Genomic DNA, 5,140 nt, shown 5'->3' with positions numbered 1-5,140 from the left:
TCGCTTGGTTTGTCAAACCGCTTGTGTGGTGTATTTCGCTCTTAAATAAAAACACAAATTTGTTCTACACATATCCAGCTGAGATCAGCTTTAGCTACGCAGAGGAGGCGGGTTATAGTCTTCATTCATGCACTCCGTGTTCGATTTACTACTTTTTAAGGTACATATGTATGTACATACATAATACATAAATTGTGGACAGAAGCAACTACCCTGCAGAGAAAATTACTAGATCTAAATCATACTATCAAGTTTGTTTGTAGCTATCTACAAAGTTTTTATTTTTATTTTTTAATTAAGCAGCCGGTATCTTTAACACAAAGATATGCTATGAATTGTAAATTGTTAGGCCATGCAGTAGCATTTATGAAATGACAAACTCTGCATCAGTTTAAACCAGTTGAGGGGGCAAAACCATTTTAATTTTGCTTTGTGGCATTGATACCTCGAAATTTAAAATTGTCTGCATTAGTTTATATTTATGCACCTGTTAAAGAACTAGTCAGACTTTGCATCAAGGTATAACAGCTAATCTACTAGAAGGTATATTGACTACAGGGTATGTATATACATATGTATGTATGATGTGTTTGTGTGTGTGTAGCACGAAATATCACTGCTCCTGCTATTGTGCCAAGCACGTCAAACAGCCTGTTTTCTCCTCTGGCCATTTGCTTTGTCTGCGCACGTACGACACGTTCCCATCACTTTGTGGACTGATCATTTGTGGAATAACTCAGTGATTGTACGGCGATTATGAGCCAAAGCCTCAATATGATGGCTGAAGGGAATAAATGTACTGAAAAGAAAAGAGCAGCGCCTGCGCACGCCGGGATATGCGGTGTTGTACGTTTCAACTGCACTGACTTTGTGACGTACGACGAGGGAGCAGCCATAAAGTTAACCGAAAAAAATATAACTACCAATTTATAGCTGGACGCATATACATAAACATTTGCACAAATGCATAGGAATATATAAAAACTTCATACACATGTTTGTAGAAATGTATGTTGAAAGTATGTGCCTACAAAAGTAGTATTAACGCTTTTGGCTCTGCCGAACTTTTATTAATTGCTGTTTCTGTTGGCTTGGAAACTTCGAAGCAGCGAACGGACAGTTTGACGGTGAACTAAAGGCAGTGCATTTATTGTTATCACAAAAAGGGCTAAAAGGCTAGGCTTTATTATTCCCACAACAATCCACGTGTAAGGTAGTTAATGCTCTGAAAAAAAAATATATTAAAATGAAATTTTAAAAAGAAACCATAAAGAACAAAGGTGAATGCCGCCGCTGAGCCAGTTAGGGAAATGGTTTTCAAATTGTTGTTCATAATGATTGCCTAAGTCGCGCTCGGAATTACAATTAGAATTCCCATTTGTAGACATGAAATTCTGATTTGAAGATTTTCCGCTATCGAGGGTTTTCTTATAATAGCTGATTTTTTTTATTTTCGTCTACTTGGCCGTTAAATTTTCACAGCCACTACACCTGTTAAATGTAAAGTGAATCGACTACTTTTGCGTAATTGTGTGAAGCAATTAATTTATTTCTTTTTTTTCTTTCAGCTCTCAATCAAATGAACGTCAATTTCTTAAAGATTTCATTAGTGGTGCACCGGGTTCATCTGGCGCTCGTTTGGCTGCTTGGCTACAACCGGAATCACGCCTCGATCCGAATAAGTAAGTCATTAACTTTTTTCTTTGTTTTATTTTAACTAGTCCTTTCTTTTAATAATTTCCCTGTCACGTTTCCAATCAGATGCGAATTGAACACAATAACCGAACCTTTGCGTTACGGCTGGCCAACTCAGATTACTGTGACTATACGCGATCAATATGGTGATGCTGTGCTGGTGCCCGAATTGAAGGTTAGTGGACTGTTAAGTTGCTTTGTTTTTGTTTTTTTTCGGTAAATGGTGTTTCCGATACGAAAAACTACGCTAAATAAATATCAATACACTAAATAAAATAGAGCGTCGAAATGTTTTGTCTCCAAACCACGCTTGATAAGGTATGAAGGAAAGTCGTTCCAAAAACAGAAAAACATTCCTTTGAGGGAAAGAACCTTTTTCTAATACTTTAAGTGTTCTGGAGCCTAATTTTTCTCGAAATGTTTGGAACAGGCACGTGAACCGGGTTTGAACCGGATTGGCCGTTTTTACTACTAATTAACTGAACTATTCATCGAACCTAAATTTCCACAAATGAGAACCGAACCACTTTTTATATAAGTTTAATGTTCGGTTGAACAAATTTTTGATATAAAATGTATGCCTACTTTTTTTGTGTCTTTTGTTCAATATGGTAATACCATGTTTTTTTGCTGTCTGACATTAACAGTTGGAAACGCTGCAGCGCGATCAACCGAACTGGCAAAATTTGTCATCCGTTTCACGTCCAAGCTGTCGAACGGCGCCAAAAGCACTTTAGTTAAAAATTTTTTTAATAAATTTTCGAGAGAGGGATAACTTGAAGTTTTTGGGTTTTATGGGCCTTTTCCAGTCAAAATGAATACCCCTTTCATTAGTTTAATTCAGGTATTCGGTTCAGTGGTTCGAACCAATCAGAAAAAGCTTGTACCGGTTCAAGAACCGATTCATGAGTATTTCTGAACCGCGGTTCGGTTCGGTTCGGTTCAAATGCTTAATGTTTTTAATGCTAAAGGATACAAATATTACAAAAATATGGTAAATCTACGTATATAAAAATAAAAGGCCTTGTTATTGAGATTTGAGATCAAATTCAAATATCCATAAAAAATAAAAAGGAAAAAGTGGTGAAAAATAAAAGTTTGGCATTTTTTTTAATTTAATGTTTATTGTTTTAAGTTTAGTGCACCTTCTAAAAAACCGAATAGATCCAAGTTTAAAAATTTGTGCGGAAATTATGAAAATTCTTCAAAGTTTCATCTAATTTGAAAACTTTTTAATAAGAATTTCTAGAAAAAATTTTAAGTTTTAAATTGATTTTCGGCAATGTTTCTTGGAGGATTTTCTTCCATACATGTATGTATGTTTAACAAATTGTTTGTATGAAAAAAATGAGTAATACACTCAAAAAAATAAAAAAATTATTCAAAATTTACGCGATCAATGTGAAATTAAGATTTCCCATATTGTTTAGCATGAATCTGTGAGATCCGTTTTCAACTTGGATTCAGTACGTATGATCATTGTGGTATAGCGCCATCCTTCTGTGCGATCCCGTACCTGATCTTCGTAAGGTATTTTGGAGCTATAATAGAGGCTTGTGGTTGGTGTAAGTGTGCGGAGGTGCTAGATGATTTCGGGCAGGCTTACAGTGACGGTTCGGAAATGGACGCTTGAGTATAGGCTATGGTTTACAGCTCTGAACCGGAAATTTGCAGATCCTTAAAGTTGCCAGACTCTGAAGCTAAAATTAAGGCAACAAGAAAAGCGGCAGATAGTTTGCAGCGAATAAACATTTATATTGACTAGTCAGGCAGCCTTTAAGGCTTTGCTTTCATATATTACCTACTCGAAGATAAATTGCTTCATAAATTGTTTGAGGAATAGTTTGAAGGCAATAGGAAAGCAACAAAGTCAATAAGAAGGACATAAGATGCTGAAGATAACGAAAAACCCGACGAGCTAACCAAATAGGCAGTTGTTGTTGTTGTTGTAGCAGCATACAAGCTCCCCAAAGGGTTTTTGGGTATGCTGCTACAACCAAATAGGCAGTGCTTCTAAATGCCTCTCTAGCGACGGCATACCAATTATCTACAGAAAATCAAACGGCCATGATCTTACCTTGTAACGCCAGAAAGACAGGATGTAGAAACTTACAAAGTGCTACAATGTTGCTAAGCCACATGGACAGACAGATTTTTACTACCAAAAAGAATAGCAGACTCCAGACTCAAACTAGATTTAGCGGTAGACCAAAAGTCTACTACTATCAAGTCTAGCCTGCAAAGGGGAATCGACAAAGTATCAATTGAAATTTACTAAAGGGACGACAAAGAGTTTAAACTCTCGCAAAACATGCGACCTAACTGAACCTGTTCGGCCCAAAGGCTCTCCATGCATTGTTCAAAGATGTACATTCGAATTTCTAAGAATTTGCAGCCTAACGGCGAAGGAAACAGGTAATATTTGAGGTTTAAAACTCCTCCCATAGGGATATCTGAATGACTACTTAATTTAAGTGTCGAGTTAAAATATCAAGATTCGACTTTCTGAAAAAAAATTACTAATCAGAATGTTTTGTGTTCGCAAGCAGACTGCTATTATTGAGGCGTCTACTAACAGCTAGCGCCTAAATGCATACTACAACCTCGATCAAGTCGGAGAAAAAGGGCCGCGCAGAAGTGTACACAGCCGCATGTGCAAATATGTATTTCCTTTATGCGATTTATGAAATTTTTGCATATGTACTTCTCAAGTTATACTTACATATGACTTATTAAAGTTTGTAATAACTTAATGGCACCATACAGCATACTCGATCTAGCTTGACGCATCCTTCAGACAAGTCATCTGGAGTTTTTTTGCAAACACCCTGGTCTTCCCTCTCACTGAGTTATTCAGTTATTGAATTGCTTTAGTTTTGAAAATTTATCTACGGCCTAAATAGCAAACCGAAACTTTATTGGGGCAATCAAAGGAGATTCCAGCATATTCGTTAATTAATTTTTACAGTTTATAGCTCAAGTGTTATATACGATTTTATTTTTCGTTTATCGTCTTCAACGTTTTCCAAAGATTGTACCTACGTACTGACATATGTACATATCGTTGCCTTAATATAGAAAGGCCCTATCTCACATCGTCGCTGAAATGCACAAAGCCGTAACTAACTAAAATCTTTTATTGCATAAAACGATTTGGGGCCACATAATGCGATCAAATGCATCATAATCAATTAAAACGTAAATTTTCGATTTTTAGTTAGTTACGGCTTTTTGTATATCAGCGACGATGGCAGATAGGGCCTTTCTATATTAAGGTAGCGATATGTATGTATCTATGTATTTAAGGATTTTTCCATTTCTTCAATATCTGTTTTATCGTTTGCATTTAAATACATAAATATGAACCAACAGGTGGAAATCAAAGCAATACCGACGGGCGCTTCTGGCAACGGCAACATCAAAATGAGACGCGGCTCATGTACGG

General features: G+C 36.4%; 1 long non-coding RNA gene across 1 annotated transcript; it reads left to right on the top strand.

The window, feature by feature from the left end:
• The first annotated feature begins 1,576 nt into the window (after window positions 1-1,576).
• LOC108380805 (uncharacterized) lies at window positions 1,577-5,120 on the top strand. Its single transcript, XR_001849589.1, has 3 exons — window positions 1,577-1,682; window positions 1,762-1,870; window positions 5,068-5,120. It is a non-coding gene; the product is annotated as an uncharacterized LOC108380805 (long non-coding RNA).
• The last annotated feature ends 20 nt before the right edge of the window (window positions 5,121-5,140 follow it).

The sequence above is a fragment of the Rhagoletis zephyria genome, unplaced genomic scaffold (assembly GCF_001687245.7).
Source record: "Rhagoletis zephyria isolate East Lansing unplaced genomic scaffold, Rhagoletis_zephyria_1.1 Rzeph_scaffold_20427, whole genome shotgun sequence".
NCBI lineage: Eukaryota > Metazoa > Arthropoda > Insecta > Diptera > Tephritidae > Rhagoletis > Rhagoletis zephyria.
This window is presented reverse-complemented; position numbering and strand designations above follow the sequence as displayed.